At 40.1% G+C, this 22,319-nt stretch overlaps 1 pseudogene across 1 annotated transcript in view; it reads left to right on the plus strand.

Moving 5' to 3' along the window:
- The window catches only part of LOC147596569 (protein ARK2N-like), a 41,913-nt pseudogene that overhangs the window by 9,495 nt on the left and 10,099 nt on the right, over positions 1 to 22,319 (plus strand). Inside the window, exons 2-3 of the transcript XR_015261357.1 lie at positions 10,226 to 10,342; positions 12,644 to 12,826. The product of XR_015261357.1 is annotated as a protein ARK2N-like (transcript). The remainder of the gene's footprint in view (positions 1 to 10,225; positions 10,343 to 12,643; positions 12,827 to 22,319) is intronic.

A 22,319-nucleotide genomic window follows, 5' to 3' on the forward strand; every position in this document is an offset into this window, starting at 1 on the left:
TAGAAATGCTGCACAGCCCATGGCTCATGCGATGAAGGGCACACTTCTAGTTGGTGTGAGGTTGATCGCTCCTATGTCCTGTGTCAATTACCCTTGTGATGCAGCTGTGTCCATCAGATCTAACAGAGGGTGCTTTCACCTCGTGTATTAGCATAGCATTCACGTAGCTTTTCGTGCTTGTGTGTATGTGCTCGTGTTGTATATTCTCTTCATTGGTGTTTAGTGTGTTTTCCAAAATTAGACCAAAAGCTTTCAGCTTGGCTCCTTTAGATCTGCACTCACTATATCAGCCTTTATCTCTGTTATCTTGTGTACAATTTTGTGTATGTTTAACAGTCCATTATAAAAGGATTCAAGTATCTAAGTAAAATGTGCATAATTACTCAGTTAAACAGTAGTATTTTTGCATTGCAGCTTAACAGAACTGACATGCTATTGTATAATGGTTTTGACACCTTCAGTTGAACTCAAAACAAATTGCAAGGAGATTGGACTATTTTGGTTTGTTTATTTAGAAAAAAAAAACTTTGTGACAGAATTGTCTGAGAATTCTAGAATAAAAATAATTTTGAAGCCAAAATTTCTATTATAACCTCAGTGAGTGTGAAATGTTGGGGTTTTTTTTTAATGGCAGTACTGTTGGTTAATATTTGCTAATTCCTTCCCCGTTGTCATATTCAAGGGACATAATTAGAAAAAATTGTTTTCCGGAGTTAAGATGCCTTAATAAATAATATTATGTTCTTAATGATGTCTTATCAAATGGCCTCAATGTCTTTAAAGCTGGCTTCAGTCATGCTGGGGGATCTGGAGGAGCGACCAGAGAAATTCCAGGATTACTTGACAGGGGCACCGTGTGGGATAGGAACTGCATAGGCAATGTCCTGGAAGAGGCCATGAACTGCTTTGTCGAGATGCAGAGGCAGACAGAGGAGAAATTTCGCATGTGGATAGAAAAGCTAACCCATCTTGACACGGATGAAGAAAGCAAGCAACAACTGGAGCCCAGGGAACCTGAAATTGAACTAGTTGGCCAAAGAATCCCCCCTACCACACAGTCAAGGGCTTTCATACAGATGCCTGATAGCCAAGTACTTCCACAGCAGTCACTTAATTCTTACATGAGCTATCAAAATGTCGATGCTACGCTAGAGTTTCCAGTGACTTTTAATACCAATTTTCCACCTATCTTTCCAGAGAATGAGAATATTGCAGAGCCTGATCTGAACCAATCACAAACTTAAAAAAAATCTGATCTTTGTAATCTTGCTATTACTTTGGATTATGCTAAAAACAAAATTTGCTTTTCTCTTCATATATGTTTGTTTTCATTTTCTCTTTGGGGTTTTATTACCATGGTATCATTTTTTTTAATTTATAGATAATATATTTAGTTTTACAAAAACCCCATGTGCATGTGCCAGCACATGCATACAAACACCTTTAAAAGTGTGAGGGGGAACCACCCTAAGCTTTCATCACCAATCTTGGGAAAATATAACTTAGAATCCTTGTTTAGATACCCCAAAATGAGTAAAGCTATGTTTGCTACAGTAGGAGCGTTCAGAGTATTCATCCAAATGCTCTTTTTGCATGTTAAAACATTTAGATAAGAAAATAAGTTTTATATTTAAAGATTTAAAGTATCCTAGAGAACCAGACTAGATACAGACCTGTAATATTTTCTTAACTATCTGTTTACTCCCAAGTTTTGCAGCTTGAACATGTCACACATTAGTTTTTTCTTCTTCCTTTTTAGGAAGAAGTAATAAATAAGCTTACCCTAAAGATTTAACTATATATAAGAAATGTGCACAATTGATTTTTTTTTTTTGTCTCCCATTTAGTAGTTCGTTTTCTGTCCAGAGTTTTTATTAATGTCACTGCTGTGTTGCATGTAGCATATTTATGGAAGTAGCTGTCTTATTTTGTGTGCACAAATAACGCACATGTATACATATATATGTGTTTGATTTGGGTGGAAGTCATCTCCTCTAATTTTAGGTGTCTAGCTTGTTGTTCTGTGGATCTCCTTCTGAGTCAATGGGAAGAGATGAACGCCTACAGAGGATACCTCCTGGCAGTGTCTTTCTCTTCCATTAGTTGTCTAAACCTCACTTATAAACAGTTTGGAATAGATAACTTTTGGCTAAAATTAGGTGAGATGAATCACACCCAACTGAGTGTGCATGCACGACCTATGCACACAAAGCACTGTGTATATATGATCAAACTGTATCCTTCATGCTGGAATAAAAATAGTCCTGTCAGACCTGAGATAAGCAGCCGTTGGTGGATGGATTGGGCATTGGTGCGGGGAATTTAAAAGAGGATTTGACAGTCAGATTAGTAAACACTGTGGTTGTCTGAAGGTGGGGGTTGCTGGTCTGGGTCAGACAGCAAGAGCTTCTTCTGAACCACGTTTGAATGCCACTGAAATAATTATTTACTTGTGATGAGGAATGCCAGAGCATTAGTTTCATTTTAAATAATACAATAACTTGCTATTGTGTGGATTTTTTTTATACTGATAGTTATCCTGAATAGGCAGGCTTGAAACTGGTGTTTTAAGTAGAATTAATTTAAACTATATATTAGAAATCTCTTTTAATTCTTACTGTTATCATTACACACAGGGATTTTTTTTTTTTGTTACCTCTCCATTAAGGCCTTTCTTCATGTGAAGTAACTTCTCTGTAGCTACCAGAAATGGGTACTTACTATCAGTTAGAACTTGCTAAAAGTTTCTAATGCAAATTAAATCAAAATTCTAATAATGGAAATTGAAAGTCCTTGCATAGACATAGTTTAAGTAAAGAGAACACTATAGGTCTCCTTTAGCTCTGTTATTTTGCTTTTTAAAGCTGTCACATTTTTCCCCTAATTATTTTAGTGTAATTCCTTTTCTTCCTGTTGGAAGTAACCACTTTATATTCTGTAGGCCTGATTTTTTTTATTTTTTTTTTTTTCTTCTCCCTTCCCTCCCTGGTCAGTGGGAGTTTTTCCATCACTTTATGTGAGACTTTGGATCAAACCTGTAACAGGAACTCAAGAAATGCTTTTTTGTTATCAGTATACTAACACTGGTGTTTTAACATTATTCTTGGCCCTGACTTACTTTTAAGTATGTCATGCCTTCATTTTAAAAAAAAAAAAAAAAAAAGACAACTGTTATTTTCAGAGTAACTGTTTGAAAGACTATGCAGGACATAATTTTTAAGGAGATATTTTTTAAGTACTGGAATAAATTCTTTACAGACCACTTTCATGCATAATTTTTATACAAAGATTTTGATACGAACCTGTAAGAAAACTCCCTCATCTGAAATTGTGTGCATTTTTAACTATAAGTTACATGGGTTATTTTATGTTTAATTGCAATTTAATCAATTTGTCCTCATCTGTTTAAAATTTAAGATCCTTCAGGGAAGATTATTTGCTGATATAAAAAAAAAATTGGATCATATATACACACACACACACACACCCCCACACCCCCCCCCCCTTTATGACGATGTTAAGAGCAGTATATTTTAAAGCATGACAACTGTATAAGTCTTCCCATGCATGCAGACAGCAGCTTTTTGCAGTGACGGGTTTATTTTAATGTGTAAGAGTCACTTAACTTGGTACGTCTGTAAGCATGCCCTTAACTTTTTTTTTTTTAATAAAATAGGATATATGGAGCAATTAAGTATTTCAAAACAAACTGTGTAAGGAGATCAGTTGAACTTATTTATCTCTCAAACTGAAACAGACTTTTACATACTGATCTCATAAATGGATGATAACTTTGTTAGGGATGTAGCCAGTAAAATTTCTGCCAACTTTCAATATCTTGGTTAGGTAATCTCTTTGAAAAATAATAATATTGAAATCATTTGGTGTAATAATAAATTAAAAAATTGAATTTGATTACTAGCAAAAATGAAAAACTGTCAAACATTTTTGTCCATTTATGTTAATTGGTGGGTTTTTTTAATGCAAGTAGCTGTGAATGTGAAAGAACAAGCAGAGGATTATAGCAGTTGAGCATACAGACTTTAAAGCTGTACTCTTTCTAGGATAAAATTATTTCAAAGCACCCAGAAGACTGAGGGTTCACATTAGGTATAATTTTACCTTAATTTCCCCACAAAAGCTACCTAGTGTTAAGAACATCTGTGCAAGACCAATGGTTTTGTAAATGGTAAATGTTACTTTGGTTGCTCTTTTCACTTGCCTCAAAACTGGAGCCAGATCTTCAACTGTGATAAATCAGCTCCTTTGAAATGAAAAGCGTGGGTTGATTTACACGGTTGGATATATGGTCCATTAGCTTGTTTTCCACGTGAAAGAAGTAGGTTTCTCCTTCTAGGAGCTGAGAGGGGAAGCCCACCTTTTTGTTGTTCAGGTGTGGTATAACCTACCTGATGAAGGATTTGGCAGGCTGTGCAATTAAGCAGGAGCATCTCTCTTCTTGCTTTGTACTGTGAATTTGAAAGATGCAGAGCACTGAGGAAACCAACCTTCAGATACCAATACTAATGATGAGTCTGTGTTTTAAATGTGTGTGCGACAGCCTTTGGCATCTCTTTGAGAAAACAGATTTCTAATGCACAATTTAAGATTTTATTTATTTATTTATTTATTTTCTCCTCCTGGAAATAATTTCTTTATGTTATATGGTTGCAGTTAAGTTTGTCATGAATTTCCATTTTAAGCTCTTATTTTTGAAGGGCTTTGACTAGAAACTTTCAGGGAGTTAAAATTTCTTCTGTTGAAATTTTAGCATACGCTGTCATTTCATCCATTCTGTATTTCATGAAAGCAGTCTGGCCTTATTTAAGACTATCTTAAGATGATCAGAAGGAAACCCTTCTACTTTCCAACCCAGAGTTACATTTTGAATGTATGTTTATACTCACATCTCAACAAATTACTTCAAACCTGCCAAATTTCACAAGTAGAGGAGTTTTGCACAGGCGTGGAGAATCACAGACGATAATTTAGGGTTTCTCTAATTGCCCTAGGTTTTGTACTTCAGAATGGAGTAAATAAACATTTTAGCTTCTTTAAAGAATTATCTTATGGTTTTGAAAGAGTAAATGCATCAAGTCTACACCAGCTGGTCTGACTGGTGTAATTTCAGGGAAGATGGTGCCAGTTTAAACCCAATTGGCCTATTCGAGTTTCTATATTGCCATTTTTAATATCAAATTATATGTTTTCCATGTGCTGTTTCTGCACAGGGATACTTGAACACCTGTGTGACTGCAGAGTTGGAATTTAGTAGCAGGTGAAACACAACTACTTTGTTAGTGGGTTTTTTTGTGCAAGTGCAAAAGAAATAAGTCTTTATATAAAAAAGATTAATTTAAATGTCACTAAATGTCAAACTAACAGTTCAGTAACTGAAAAATTAAAGGATCTTCTCCTAGAATTGAACCCTGTGTAGGAGTCCTTGGAAGTCCAGGGGCTTTAGTGTGCAGTGTTTTTTGCAGACTTGGCTGCTGGTTCTTCCCCAGGCGTTTGTGCTGCTTCTCTCCCTCAAATGGAGTTTGGTAAGGAAGGTCTATGGGAAATTCCACCCTTCACACATCATTTTATCTGAGGGCTTGGGGTTTTGCTTCACATGGTTCTAACAAAACATCTGAATTTTCAAGTTTTATTTAGAAATTTTTTTAAAAAAAGATAATATAAAATGTAAAACAAATTTGAGTAAAGGCAGTGAAACTTTATTCAGTATTTCTATTGCAAAAAAATAACTGAGCGGGGGGAGGAGGAAAAATCTTAAATATTTCAGATATACTACTCTTCAGTGTTATTTTGAACAGTATTAGGACAAAATAATTCAGGCAGAAATATACTTTTTTTTTTTTTCAAGTTCACGGTGTCTTTTAGTGTTTTTGCAGGATTGTTAGGTTATCTGAACCGCTAGAGTTAAGACTGGAGGACCAATCTTAACTTCAATGAAATGGGATTATATTTGGCAGTTATTTTATAAATTCAAATGTATTTATTTTCACTGATTTAATTTGTTAACATATTTTCTCTTCCTGTATCTACATACTGTAAATCCCCTTTAAAAAAGGAATATTTCAAGGGCATTAAGAAATTAAATCCTAGCTCCATTAAAACCCGTGGAAAATTTCTACTGATTTTAATGGGGCTAGCATTTCACCTCATGAAAAATTGAATTTATTCTACAGTTTTTGGTCAGAGAATCCTTTAGCTGACTTAAAGGGGAGTCTTTGCTTGATGAGTGTGTGTAAATCAGGCCAGTTGAGTAGATGTTTTTAAAATAATCAGAGTCTGCATTATGACCACTGCAGTTATATTTGGAAGCATTAGAACAAATGCGCTGTTTAATTTATACTGTACAAGCTAAAATATTCAGGCTGATTGATAGAGATGGACGGTATCTTGCCAAAACATGAAGCTAGAAAATGGTATTTCTCACCAATTTGATTAGTCTCATAGTGTTAGATCAGCAAAATGAAGGCACATGGATAACAGGCTTACTGAGTTAGAAATGATTTCAAGTGCTCAGTTAAATCTCGTAGCTGGATCAAGCAGGGATTAGTCTGGACCATCAAAAGTTTTGCATTAAGAATGTACCGGTCCTTCCATGGGAAGATACAATTTGTACTTGCAAAAATGTGATGTTTTCTGGAGGGGTCCATATGGGGTGCATGTTTGCCTGCCTTTTCGTAATCTAAATTCTATTTATATAGATAATTTTTTTAACTGTCATAGCTATGTAAGAGTAGAGTGTGATGGTTTCCAAAACTCTCCTGATACACTTTTGCAAGTAAAACTGGGGAAGAGATCTGGCTAGTATATCTGCTTCCATAATTAATGAATCATTAGGTGGTGTCAGTGAAAATAAATCCTATCATGAGATATAAAGTGCACACCACTTGCTGATATTTTCAATACACAGCCATGTTCCATGTGCCTTTGCTTAACACACAATTAAAAAAGACACTATTATGCCTTTATATATTATTTGGTAAAACAAAACCAAGAAATTTTCAATTTTGTCATCAAAAAGCCTGAAAGAATTAATGTTGATCAGCAAGACTTGAATTTTTGAGATCCCTTTTGATGTGATATATTAAAAATGATCCAGTCTGAGAACAGATACTCATTTGGTCATGTTGTTTTGATTTTATTCTTTTATTATTATGGTAAAAAAACCAAACAAACACAAAAGCTTTACTGTGAGAAATGAAGGAAAATGTGAGGAAAGTGGATTCATCGGTAACTTTTCACTTTATGACTTTAGAGAGAATGTTGTTACACTACTATTGATTTTTATTGTATTTACAATGTATTCTTTGCCTAACCCTGTAAATTTTGAAATGTAACTACTGTAACCTGGAATAAATAAATAAATAAAAATAGTAATGAAGTGTTTCATGTTACTAAACAACATAAAAAAGCACAGATCTACTGCCCCTGATCCTGCTTTGGGAATTGTTTTAGCTTGCCTATGACATTTGAACTGCATGTACTTTATGAAACCGCAGCTCTGGATCATGTCTTAAATAATACCGGGTTTGTATTGTTTATCTAAAACAAAAAGCCTTTCTGTTTGGATCAAAGTTACTGATGAGTCTATTGTAAAACTCCTTTGGCAAGTCACTTAAGATGAATTCTCTAGTTTTTGGCACACAAAATATGATTGTTTCAATTGCTGTAGTGATCATCTGATCTTAAAATGTATATATGTTTTGCTTAATCTTGAAGTAAATGGAGTTATCTCTTAAATTTAAGTGTAAATGAGGGTGTTCTTAGATCTCTTATTATTTTTAAAATGTCTCAGTACTCTTTTTTGTTCTATAAAAATAAATGCAATTTAGAGTACTGAGATGGAGATAAAACAGTGCCTGTATTCACAGCGAAGATGTGGAGGTCAGACTGGAAGAAGCCATGTCTCCTTGGGCTTGCCAGTACCTGGGTGCCTCTGTGTGTTACCTTTTTAGCTTTTGAATGTTTCACGAAAGCATTCCTAAACACTATTTTTGAACTCCTCAATAATTTAGCAATTAAAAATAGCTCAGTAATTTGAGGGGAGTGTTGTTTTCAGCATGGCTGAGCTCCTTTGCTTGTTAGCCTTGAGCAAGTTGCAAATCTCTGCTTGCTTCAGTTTCCCCCATAGGCATAAGGAGGTTAATAACCACCTCAGAGCTCTTTGAGATCTACTAATGGAAAGCTTTTTGTAAGAATAAAGTGCTGTAATTATTATTGTAACCTGTTCTGTGTCTTTTAAAGCTTAGGGTGATATTCACACCTAAATAAGGCTCCATGTCTCCTCATTGCAAAGACACTGATGACTCCAGAGGGCAATTCAGATCACCAAAATTAGGCTTTTAATTTTCAAATTATTTCAATCAGGATAGTCCTCTGGAGATTTAAGTCTTTTTCCCCTCCTTGTAGAGAAAATATAGTGCAGTTTATATCCCATCCCTAAGGCTGGATTTCATTTTGGTGAGCTTCAGCAGTGTGAAAGTTAGGTGCCTTGTCTAAGGTGGAAGGAGGGGAGGTGATGCTCCAGGCTGCTATTTCCAGGCTGAGATTACTTAGCCCTGAAGTTCCTCTCTCTGGCTACAGTAGGAGGAGTTTAGGTGGTGAGCTGGGTCTACATGCCTAAATTTAAGAAAGCTAAAGAGAAATAATGACTTAAAGGACTAAATTCCCCATTCAGGTTCTGCTAGCTAATATCTTTTGTTTCCTATGATAAAGTACGGCTGTGCATTGATGCACGGCTTTTTCAGTGCAAAGGTACGATGTTTCTTACAGGATCGCTACTTTTAACCTACAGCTAAAATTTTACGGTTGATTCCTTCTTTTTTCTTGTGCTGCCATTATAATGAATTAAGGGATAATAGGAGTGTGGCTCTTACAACACAGTTTAGACTGCTGAATGTTGAGATGTGGCTCTATGAAAAGTGTGGGAGTGGTTAACAGATAAGAAATTACTGAATTTTTTATTTTGCAATGTTAAAATGAAAGTTGATATGTGTAGACCTGGATTTTTGTGCATGTGGTTTCTGATTCAGTTGTCCTGAGTGGAATTATTTTTGATGAGCTCTGTAAATTAAGGGAGAACTGGACACTTGGAAATGTTGTCCCCATGATGAACCTCTGCCTCTGTTCTTTAAAAAAAAAAATAAATAATGCAATCTTTCCCTCCTTCTGTTAACATTAAATGTCAACAGCTAGCTATATTTTGCTACTGGTACTTATTAACTTTCAACCTTGTCTTTTTCAAGCATTCATTGCTTTAGAAATGAATTAAAGCTTATCACCAGGGAAATGTAAGTCTTCCAGCTACCTTGGCTTCTCAAAAGATGTTGGTGTGGTTTTTTTTTTTTTGTTTTTGTTTGTTTTCTTAAATAGATTGTTTAAATTACTGATCAGGGAACCTCCTAATTGTGCTACATTAAACTTTGATTCTGGCATGGTTTGTTTTGGTGTCTGTGTTTCTATCTGTTGTAATCCAGTTACAGTTGGTAATTACAAGGAGTGGCTCCATTGTAAAGAAAAGACAATAAATTATGACTATGGTTGTAGTTAATCCTTTTACCTTTTCAACTTGAAAGCATTTTTTCTAGTTCTTATTTCCTAGCTGAAGCTAGTTCTCCTTATTTCTTGGTACTACACATTCACTTTGCACCACATCATCAGATGATCGCGTAGTTGGCCGGGGAAGTATTATTTATTTTCAAATGTAACCCATTCTGTCCCATCCTTGTAGACTGAAAAGGAAGCAGACTTTTGGGAATGGAGGATTTTTAGAGGATTTTTTTTTTATATATGCCTTTGCTGCCACTTTCACTTAGTTATAGTTGTCTGCAACCTGTGTATATATATATATATTAATTAAAAAACAAACAAACAAAACCACACGTAGACTTTTATTGCTTATTTCTTCTTTTATACATGCCGGGAATCCTAGGATTTGTTGCAGCGTCGTGGCCGTTATCTTGGACTCTTGGTCATTTACTGGTGATAGCTATGGATAACCCTGGTGTCAGGGGCCTTTCATTTCCAAATTGGATCCTGAAAGGCAAGGCTGAGAAAAGCAAAAATAGATCTCTGCTGTGATTGCTTTGTAAATAGGCAGCTCATTTTTTCCAGATTGTTAAATTGATGGCTGTTACACTGACAAATATAATTACAGTACGTAAATTATATTGAAAATATTTTTGTCTGTTTGATGTATACTAAATTTAAGCTAAGTTATAAGGTGTGCTGTTTGGAAGTGTGGAAGATACAAGAGTGGAGCTACAGATAACAAGTTTATGCTTGTATTTCCTACTGATGAAGACTTTCACACAAGTTATTTCTATGGGTAGGTGATGAGAACATCACTCTGCATGTATATACATTTATTATACATTTTTGCATGATTATACATGTAGGAGTGGTACAATTTTGACTTGAGACTATTGGTGCCTTGTGTCCAAATATAATTTTACTTGTGTAGACATGTCTATCTAAAATAAAATTTCATTTCTACTTTTGGAGACCTTAAGAAGTGAGAGGAAAAAAAAAGACCTGAAGGAACAGTGCATAGCTCTTGAAATTTTGATAATCTATTGAAAAAAAGGTCAAATAGTCAATATTGTACTTGACCCTCGTATCTTCTGCACTCAACTGTTTATTTTTGTAGATCCCATTATATATGTTCACGCTGAACTCTGTTGATAAGACTGAAAGAAAACATGCCTCTCATGATTCAGTCCAGTTGTAACTTCTGCATGTAATTTAATCACCGGCTTTCACAAATAATTAACTGAACATCAGCCAGCTTAATTTTGAACTTGGTATTCCATTATTTTGTAATTGCCTTTTAAAAAGACAAAGATTGCCTTTCAGTTAATTATCAGGACTTCTTTTCCAGTCGTAATCATCAATGTTTCATGTTGTGAAGAGTTTGGTATTTAATACATTGGTATTTAACTACCCACTATTTTTGTTGGATCTGTTTTAAGTTTGTAATATAACATTGTTTTATGAAAGTGTTTTGTGAATTTCTCCATACCTTGTTGCAAAACTTAGCTTTAGTATGACTTAAGCAATATGGTCACTCTTTAATTGTTTTGCTAATCACAAAATAGACATTTCTTAAAATAGTGGGTTGAACTATATTTCAGGGACCAAATTACCAAAAAAAAAAAGCACCAACCCCCCAAAAAAATCAAAAAACAACCACCACCAAAAAACCCACCTTAAAAACCTCAGTGGAAACAGCTTTTCAGAGAACTAAATTTTAAACTTTTAGTTCGTATTCTTTCTGTCTTCAGCAGCCACTTAACACTCCTAAAAGAAACCAGTCTTTCCTGAAAAATCTTTTAATTTTATTCTTTGCAACTTCTAAAGATTTCTTTAGTAATTTTGCTGCTCTGAAGGTCCTATCTTCCTAAACACATTATTAGTTTATAATTATTTTATATTATCCCATACAAATTAGAATCTCTATGTATCAATCATACCCCTAAAGAAAAGGCCTGCAGACACTCAACTGCCAGAACTTCCTTGGAGTTAAAGAATTGCAGTAGCAAAGCTGCTGAGCTTTGGCCCAACCTGTTTTTTTATTTCATACTCGTTTTTGTGAATGCAGTCTTGGGCCAAAGAAAGTTTTGATTCTGCCATTTGGGGAGTGGGAACTCCAACCACGTTCATCCACTCTGAATTGATAAGCTGTAGCTGAGATGAGGCATTTGAGTTTAAACATGCATCCTTTCAGAATTACAATATTTCTGTTCTCTCTTTGCTTCCACATGGATCTTTGTCTTGAATCTGACTTTTTTTCTGAGCCTCTTCTGTTTCTAGCATGCTTTGCAATTATAAGTGATTCTCATTTCTCACAGAGAAAATAGTCTGTCCTAAAAGAAATAGACCAAAAAGATCTTTTTGTTATTCCTCAAGAATAGATTTCAGAATTCTGTAAGCAGTTTTCTCCCCCTCTTTCCCCTATCATTTTGGTGGTCAAAGATGCACATGGTAATCATATTGAATTAAAAGCATATTTGTCACTGCACATATAGTTTTGTTTCTTGTTATTCTTGATCTTAAAAAACAACACCAAAAAACATTGCCATTTTGAAAAATTCCCCTGTCCTTGACAGGTAAATGTTATGAAAGGGAAGTTGCCTAATGTTAAATTTATTGTCACTGGATCAGTTATATCAAGAAGTTAGTTTTATTTAATCAGCGGTAAAGTAATGTAAGCTATCAGTTGAGTTTTGTAAAATTCTCTAGATAAATATCTTGTCTTGCCAAATTTAATGTCCTGTAACTTACTATTTTTTATTTTAAACTGAAGGTTTTATCCTTTTAAGATTGTAAATGTAACATTGTCAGATATGAAGATGTTTATGTGTTAATGTAAAAGATAATACACAAATAACAGACATTTATAAATGTGTTTTTCTTACATTTGTGTTTTCTGTGTATGCAAAGGTTAAAATGTCTTTGTAATCTCAGATTATGTTCATTAACTGAAGTTTAATAATTCATATAATTTATAGTTCTTTAAGAGCTTCATGTAGGAGATTGCATTAATCCTTAAACAGCTTATTTGTACTTTTAAAAGTGTCTTTCACAGTATGCAACTTCTAATCCATGTTGCTTTTGTCTCCTTCTGCAGATGGACCTCCAGTCGTAGCTCATTATGATATATCAGACACAAATTCAGACCCAGAAGTGGTAAATGTGGACAATCTGTTGGCAGCTGCAGTAGTTCAAGAACACAGTAATTCTTTAGGAAATCAAGACTTGGGATCTACCTGGAGAACCAGAGGGCTGCTGGATGAACCGAGTGCTGATACAGGTTTGTTTAAATCTCCTTCTCTGACACTTTTTCCAGCATCTCAGTCAGTGTCTCTCCCTTTCTTGCTTTCACTATTTTTGTAGTTTATACAGTTTTAAAAGCTCCCTGTGTGGATTTTGCAATAAAACAGTATAGGTGCTTCTTAAAAATGTCTTACATTTATTCTGAAACATAACTGATTAAAAATTGACAAAGATTCCTGCAATGTATTTTTGACACTGATTTACTTAATTTTTTTTTTTCTCCTTCTTTTCCCTCTCATTAATTCTTGGAACTTGGTCTGGCGTTTTGGTGTTTGGTTTGGGAAAGTGAGCTAAGCTTGTCAGTGAATGGTTGATTATGATGACCCATGTGACCAGCTAATAAACAGATAATAATCTCATTTAAAGTATTGTCATTTTCTGTGTATGTCTTTTTTTGTCTCTTTTGTTTATCTCTTTATTTCTTTAAAATACAAGTATTAATTATTCCCATATTCCATCTGCATTTCTAAAGTACCTTAGAAAATTGGACAGACCAGCATCAGATAAAGATGAAGGGTGACAAAGTGCTGCTAAGTGGGCTTAGCATCAAGAGGCAGCAAAGAAATTTCCTTCAAGAAAGCAAGAGCAGAAATACTGTTGAAGAATTCAGAGAAGTTCATGTAGCTCATAAAAATTGTTCAGCTTCACTAAGTGCTTGCAACTCTTCACTAACAAAAGAGTTAAGCAACAACTTGAAATGCTACTGTGCTCTGGGTGCAGAGAGCTAACAGGGAATATTTCCTATAGGCTTCATCCCATAGCCTTGTATGCCAACGTACTGCCTTCCTTTCCACACATTTTTTTAATACACATGCTAAGATTTTTAGCTGCATGAAGCACAGATTCTTGCCTGTAGTGGTGGAGCACAGCAGTCTTTTGTTTGATGCTGTGTTTTCCAAATGTAAGCCTGCCAAAGGGCACCCACATTCTAAGTGTCCTGGTAGCTTTGAGCTACTTTTCAATGTATATAAGACTTAAATAAATAAAAGTATGTGGCTGATTTTGAAAGAGATGTTCCATTATTATATAGTGGACAAGTCCATTATTTAAACATGAGAATCTCTGTTGTGTTATTTTCACTGTGGTCCGTGGCTGGATGTTGTTCCAGCCTTTTTGAAGCTAGCCGATGTTTTCCAAGCTCACTGGTATTGTTTGCAGGATAGCAACTGACTGGTAGTTAGCTATTTGACCCTTAACAAGCCGATTCCTTTATAAAGTGGTCTAGTAAACGATTAGAACAGCTGAATTTCACTTCATTATATAGCATTGAAGCAGCAATCCATTAAAGGAGTGTAAAGAAATAAAAAGTAATGTTTCTTACCAAACTTTCCTCCACTTTCCACTTACGAGTACAATGCTGTGATACAGGTAGAAATTTGTGTTCTGGTTTTGTTTAGTGAGGGGGAGCCCAAGGTGGTAGCTTCTGTAGGAAACTGCTGGAAGTCGCTCCCCTTTGTTCAGTGGACTCGGCCGGGCCTAGGGCGGACCCACTGCTGGCCAAGGCCGAGCCAATTGGTAGCAGAATGTTCTGTGATAACGCCTCTGCCATAACATATTTAAGAAGGGGAAAACAGGAAGGGGAGAGAGAGAGACAGAGAGAGAGAGACAGAATGAGATGTGAATGAGATGTAAAGAGAACTTGAGAGGTGTCTGCCAGCCTGTTGTGAAGAATTTTTCTTGTGAGAGGAATGCCTGCAGACGCTAAGGTCAGTTCAGAAGGAGGGGGAGGAGTAATGTGGCTCCTGGCCAAGATTCCCCTGCAGCCTGTGGTGACGACCATGGTGGAGCAGGTTGTCCCCCTGCAGCCCATGGAGGTCCATGGAGGAGCAGAGATCCACCTGCAGCCCGTGGAGGACCCCACGTCAGGGCAGGTGGATGCCTGAAGGAGGCTGTGGCCCGTGGAGGGCCCGCTGGGGCAGCTGTTCTGGAGGGACTGCACCCAATGGAAGAGATGACCCATGTCGGAGCAGTTTCACAAAGGACTGCAGCCCGTGGGTGGGACCCCACGAAGGAGCAGGGGAGGCATGTGAGGAGTTCTTCCCCAGAGGAGGAAGCAGCGGCGTGAAACAATGTATGATGAACTGACCGTGACCCCCATCCCCTCTTCCCCCCTGTGCCACTCGGAGGGGGGAAGGTAGTAGAGATAATGTTAATCCCGGGAAGAGAGAGGGAGGTTATCTTGTTCCCTGTCTCATTCTCCTGCTAGTTTTAGAAATAAATGAATAGTTTTCCCCAAGTCGAGTCTGTTTTGCCCATAACGGTAACTTGAAGGATTTCTCCCTGTCCTTATCTCAAACCTTGAGCTGTTTTTCTTATATCACCTCCACCTATTCTCTTGGAGGGTGGGGGGAGTGAGAGAGAGACTGCGTAGTCTGGTCACAATTGGGACTGAACTACAACAATTTGTCTTCCTTCCTCCACCTATATCCAAGGGAACTTTTAAGGAAGAGTTTGCCAGGTAAAAGAAAACTAGAAAACTTCAAGGAGCTTCTTCATCCCTGACCCCATGGGAACGTGTCCAAACAAATTTGCTCCTGGTGCTACAGCCATGTCAATGTCTGAAAGGATGAATTTCTCTTTCTTCCTGCATACACCTTGCCCCAGAGCCCTGTAGCCTCCGTACACCTCCAACTGCACATTTATCAGTACTGGCCTTTTCTTACCCTGTCTGGGATTGCACATTTGGAAAGCAGAATTTTCAAATCTTATATCTCATTCCCAAATTTAATCTTCAGCCAGTATCTAGGTTAACAGACATTCAATGATTGTCCTGGTTTTGGCAGGGATGGAGTTAATTTTTCCTCTCAGTAGCTGGTATGTTTTGGATTTCGCGTGTGAAGAATGTCGATAAACACCCTGATGATACCAGTTGTTGTGAATGAGACCAAGGACACCGTCCTGCTTTCCAAGTCTCACTAATGTGCAGATGCAGGAAGCTGGGAGAAAGACAGACAGAATAATTGACCCAAACTGGCCAAAGCGAGCATTCCATGCCATCAACGTCATGCTCATGGGGACAGGCCAGGGTGGGTATCTGCCTTCCTGGCATCCATCTTCCTCCCTCGTTTGCTGGCATCGTTCCCTCTACCTTGCTGGTCCCCTTTTTCACTCCTTTGCTTGCTGCTCGGTTTCGTTTCCGTGATCGCTGCTCGGGATGGGCTGTATCGGTCATTGGGACATCGGGTGGTGAGAAAACGTACATTGTTCACTTTGTATATTTTAATATCCTTATATTCTGTTATTATTGTAGTTTTCCCTTGTTATTTTAGTAAATTGTTTGTATCTCAACCCACGAGTTCTCCTTCCTTCCCAATTCTCTCCCCCATCCCCCTGGGGAGGGGGAGGGTGAGCGAGAAACTGTGTAGTGATTCGGGCTAAACCATCACAGTCTTTTTGGCGCCCAACGTGGGGCTCGAAGGGTTGAGGTAAGGACAGATCTGACTAGAGTGTGTTAAAGTTGTTACAAGTGCTCATTATTTTATTTGAGTCCCTGGTCACAATGTTGTACTACGTGTTCGCATGGCTGTGTTATGTAAATCCTCAGTTGCATCACATATTTCCTGTGGTGCTGTTTATCATTTGTCGGAAATGGATGAGAATTCTCATTTTGTTGTACTGGGCACTACTGGCTTATGATATGGTAACATCACTGGTCATGAAATTAGTCTGGTCCTTGTTTTCGGCATTGCTGGCAACTCCGTACTTTGGATGCCATTTGGTGAGAATTATTAATAATGGCACATTTTTCTTTTTCTCCCCGGAGAACCAATCTATGGGGAAGTCAGAGGAGGGTACCTTCCCCTACTCCTTTACCTTCCCTTTTTCTTTTGAGCGAGTCACATCAGCTCTCGAGAATTTTGAATATCCTTGGGATGTGCAAGCCAGCACTTGTTGGGCACTGGCTAGTATCTACCAAACACTGCTTAACGTGCAGCACCCTCAGGAAGAAGGGAGGAAAAATCAACCGACCCATACCGTGGCTACTCCAGCCCCGGCTACCGGCCCTGCGGCTACTCCAGCCCCAGCTACTAGCACTGCAGCTACTCCAGCCCCAGCTACTGGCCCTGCGGCTACTCCAGCCCCAGCTACTAGCACTGCAGCTACTCCAGCCCCAGCTACTGACCCTGCGGCTACTCCAGCCCCAACAACAGGCACTGCGGCTACTCCAACCCCAGCTACTGGCACTGCAGCCGAATCAGAGAACCAACCCGTGTCAGTATCGGTCGCCCCTGTACAGAAGAAGAAATCTTGGAAGCGAAAGTCAGCTCGTTTAGTAAGGGATGAGGAAAAACCAGGACCATCACGAGCAGAGGAGGAAGAAGAGGAACTCGTGAGAGAGGAACTCGTAAGAGAGGAACTCATAAATGAGACTGAAACCACCCGATCCCTATCCCTGCGTGAGCTGCGAGATATACAAAAAGATTTTGGCCGCCGTCCAGGCGAGCACTTTCTCACCTGGCTGCTCCGATGCTGGGATAAGGGGGCCAGTAGCCTGGAATTAGAAGGTAAGGAAGCTAAACAGCTGGGATCCCTTTCTAGGGAAGCAGGCATTGACAAAGTGATTGGAAGAGGTGCACAAGCTCTCAGCCTCTGGAGGCGACTCCTGTCAAGTATGAAGGAAAGATATCCCTTCAAGGAAGATGTTACCTATCACCCAGGCAAGTGGACCACCATAGAGAGAGGTATCCAGTACCTAAGGGAATTAGCTGTGCTGGAAGTCATTTAGAGTGACCTAGACAGCGAGGAGTCACCCCAAGATCCAGATTAAGTCCGGTGCACATGGCTCATGTGGCGGAAGTTTCTACGGAGTGTACCATCATCGTATGCCAATTCATTGGCAGTACTGAGTTGGAAAGATGGAGAGGGACCAACAGTGGATGAATTGGCTACTCAGCTCCAGCAATATGAAGACACTCTCTCTTCTTCCCTCGTCTCAGCTGTGGAGAAACTATCTCGGGAGGTCCAGCAGTTAAAAGAAGATAGGTCCTACTCCCCGCCCATACAGAGCAGTATTTCAGCTCTTAGGAGTAAACATTTCCCTGCTCAAGAGAGACGGTACACATGGAGAGGTATCCTGTGGTTTACCTTGCGTGACCAAGGAGAGGACATGAGAAAGTGGGATGGGAAACCTACCTCAGACCTAGAGGCACGGGTACGTGAGCTGCGGGGAAAAACAATTGCAAATAGAGGTTCTCCCCGGAAAACTGCTGCTCCGGTCTCCAGTGGACAGTTCCCCAGACGGAATAGAAGGGCTGATCTCACCTATGATCCCATGGAAGGGAATTCTAATTCATATTCACAGGAAGTGAGCGACGAATATTATGAACAGGATTAGAGGGGCCCTGCCTCCAGCCAGGCAGAGGAGAGGGACAACAGTTTATTGGACTGTATGGATTAAATGGCCTGGCACATAAGACCCACGAGAGTATAAGGCTCTAGTAGACACTGGTGCACAGTGTACCCTAATGCCATCAAGCGATAAAGGGGCAGAACCCATTTGTATTTCTGGAGTGACAGGAGGATCCCAAGAGCTGACTGTGCTGGAGGCTGAAGTGAGCCTGACAGGGAATGAGTGGCAAAAGCACCCCATAGTGACTGGCCCAGATGCTCCATGCATTCTTGGCATAGATTACCTCAGGAGTGGGTATTTCAAAGACCCAAAAGGGCACCGGTGGGCTTTTGGTATAGCCACTGTGGAGACAGAGGAGAATAAACAGCTGGCCACCTTGCCCAAGCTCTCAAAGGACCCTTCTGTTGTGGGATTACTGAAGGTTGAGGAACAACAGGTACCAATTGCTACCACCACAGTGCACCGGCGGCAATACCGCACCAACCGAGACTCCACAATCCCCATCCTCAAGCTGATTCGTCGACTGGAGAGCCAGGGAGTGATCAGCAAGTCCCGCTCACCCTTTACCAGTCCCATATGGCCAGTGAGAAAATCTAATGGAGAGTGGAGGCTAACAGTGGACTATCGTGGCCTAAATGAAGTTACGCCACCACTGAGTGCTGCCGTGCCAGATATGCTAGAGCTTCAGTATGAACTGGAGTCGAAAGCAGCCAAGTGGTATGCCACCATCGATATTGCCAATGCCTTCTTCTCCATCCCTTTGGCAGCAGAATGCAGGCCACAGTTTGCTTTCACTTGGAGGGGTGTCCAGTACACTTGGAATCGATTGCCCCAGGGGTGGAAACACAGCCCCACCATTTGCCATGGACTGATCCAGACTGTATTGGAAAAGGGTGGAGCTCCAGAGCACCTGCAATACATTGATGACATCATCGTATGGGGCAACACAGCAGCAGAAGTTTTTGAGAAAGGGGAGAAAATAATCCAAATCCTTCTGAAAGCCGGTTCTGCCATAAAACAAAGCAAAGTCAAGGGGCCTGCACAGGAGATCCAGTTTTTAGGAGTAAAATGGCAAGATGGACGTCGTCCCATTCCAATGGATGTGGTCAACAAAATAACAGCTATGGCTCCACCAGCTAACAAACAGGAAACACAGGCCTTCTTGGGTGTTGTGGGTTTCTGGAGAATGCACATTCCAAATTACAGTATGGTTGTAAGCCCTCTCTATGAAGTGACTCGAAAGAGGAACGATTTTAAATGGGGCCCTGAGCAACGACAAGCCTTTGAACAAATTAAACAGGAGATTGTTCATGCAGTAGCCCTTGGGCCAGTCCGGACAGGACAAGATGTGAAAAACATCCTCTGCACTGCAGCCGGGGAGAATGGCCCTACCTGGAGTCTTTGGCAGAGAACATCAGGGGAGAGTCGAGGTCGACCCCTAGGCTTTTGGAGCCGGGGATATAGAGGTTCTGAGGCCTGCTATACTCCAACTGAAAAAGAGATACTGGCAGCATATGAAGGAGTTCGAGCTGCTTCAGAGGTGATTGGTACTGAAGCACAGCTCCTCCTGGCACCCCGACTGCCAGTGCTGGGCTGGATGTTCAAAGGGAAGGTCCCCTCTACACATCATGCAACTGATGCCACGTGGAGTAAATGGGTCGCACTGATCACACAGCGAGCCCGAATAGGAAACCCCAATCGCCCAGGAATCTTAGAAGTGATCACAGACTGGCCAGAAGGCAAAGATTTTGGAATGCCACCAGAGGAAGAGGTGACACGTGCTGAAGAAGCCCCACCATATAATAATTTACCAGAAGATGAGAAGAGGTATGCCCTGTTCACTGATGGGTCCTGTCGTATTGTAGGAAAACATCGGAAGTGGAAAGCTGCTGTGTGGAGTCCTACACGACGAGTTGCAGAAGCTGCTGACGGCCAAGGTGAATCGAGTCAGTTTGCAGAGGTGAAGGCCATCCAGTTGGCTTTGGACATCGCTGAACGGGAAAAATGGCCTGTGCTCTATCTCTACACTGACTCATGGATGGTGGCAAACGCTCTGTGGGGGTGGTTAAAGCAATGGAAGCAGAGCAACTGGCAGCGCAGAGGCAAACCCATCTGGGCTGCTGCACTGTGGCAAGATATTGCTGCCCAGCTGGAGAATCTGGTTGTAAAAGTACGTCACGTAGATGCCCACGTACCCAAGAGTCGAGCCACAGATGAACATCAAAATAACCACAGGGTGGATCAGGCTGCTAAGATTAAAGTTTCCCAAGCGGACCTAGACTGGCAACACAGGGGTGAACTGTTTTTAGCTCGGTGGGCTCATGACACCTCAGGCCATCAAGGAAGAGATGCAACATACAAATGGGCTCGTGATCGAGGGGTGGACTTGACCATGGATACCATTGCACAGGTTATCAATGAATGTGAAACATGTGCTGCAATCAAGCAGGCCAAGCGGCTAAAGCCTCTGTGGTATGGGGAACGATGGCTGAAGTATAAGTATGGAGAGGCCTGGCAAATTGATTACATCACACTCCCACAAACCCGCCAAGGCAAGCGCCACGTGCTTACAATGGTGGAAGCCACCACTGGGTGGCTAGAGACCTATCCTGTACCCCATGCCACTGCCCGAAACACCATCTTGGGCCTTGAGAAGCAAGTTCTCTGGCGACACGGCACTCCAGAAGGAATTGAATCAGACAACGGGACTAATTTCGAAAACAACCTCATAGATACCTGGGCCAAAGAGCACGGCATTGAGTGGGTATATCACATCTCCTATCATGCACCAGCCTCTGGAAAGATTGAACGGTACAATGGGCTGCTGAAAACTACACTGAGAGCAATGGGTGGTGGGACCTTCAAAAATTGGGACAAAAATTTAGCAAAAGCGACCTGGTTAGTTAACACTCGGGGATCCACCAATCGAGCTGGCCCTGCCCAATCAGAACTGTTACATATTGTAGATGGTGATAAAGTTCCTGTGGTGCATGTAAGGAATATGTTGGGGAAGACAGTCTGGGTTATTCCTCCCCTGGGCAAAGGCAAACCCACCCGTGGGATTGCTTTTGCTCAAGGACCTGGATGTACTTGGTGGGTGATGCAGGAGGATGGGGAAGTCCGATGTGTACCTCAAGGAGATCTGATTTTAGGTGAGAACAGCCAATAATTTGAACTGTATATAATCATTTCCATAGTTCTTATATGTCATATCAAAGGTATTGCAGCAAGGAACACCCTGATCAGTGTAGAATGAGCTTCAAGAAAACCGAGAGAGATGCAACGATGATGGAACAGGAACTGGTGCCCAACAATTTCCTCAAGATCAACATCTTCAACTCGCAGACCATGGACATGATACACCAGCCACGCCAGATGCACCAACTGCGAGTTCCAGATGCAGCATGCAACAGCTCCATACTACATACCATCTCTCTTGTCCTGAAAGACTGTATGACAGATGGAGCCCAAAGTCATGGACTAAATGAACTCAACAGACTTTGGAGGGATAGCCCACAGATTGAAGGAGTTACATCTGTGTGTGTGTATATATACGTATATGTATACGCATGACGTAGATGGTATGGAATAAGGGGTGGATACTGTCCTGGTTTTGGCAGGGGTGGAGTTAATTTTCCTCTCAGTAGCTGGTGTGTTTTGGATTTTGTGTGTGAAGAATGTTCATAAACACCCTGATGATACCAGTTGTTGTTAATGAGACCAAGGACACCGTCCTGCTTTCCAAGTCTGGCTAATTTGCAGATGCAGGAAGCTGGGAGAAAGACAGACAGAATAATTGACCCAAACTGGCCAAAGTGAGCATTCCATGCCATAAAGGTCATGCTCAGTATATAAGTGGGGGCAGGCAAGGGTGGGTATCTGCCTTCCTGGCATCCATCTTTCTGCCTTGCTTTGCTGGCATCGTTCCCCCTACCTTGCTGGTCCCCTTTTTCACTCCTTTGCTTGCTGCTCGGTTTTGTTTCCGTGATCGCTGCTCGGGACGGGCTGTATCGGTCATTGGGACATCGGGTGGTGAGAAAACACATATTGTTCACTTTGTATATTTTTAATATCCTTATATTCTGTTATTATTGTAGTTTTCCCTTGTTATTTTAGTAAA

This window comes from Chlamydotis macqueenii, chromosome W (assembly GCF_036417535.1).
Source record: "Chlamydotis macqueenii isolate bChlMac1 chromosome W, bChlMac1.mat, whole genome shotgun sequence".
Classification (NCBI taxonomy): domain Eukaryota; kingdom Metazoa; phylum Chordata; class Aves; order Otidiformes; family Otididae; genus Chlamydotis; species Chlamydotis macqueenii.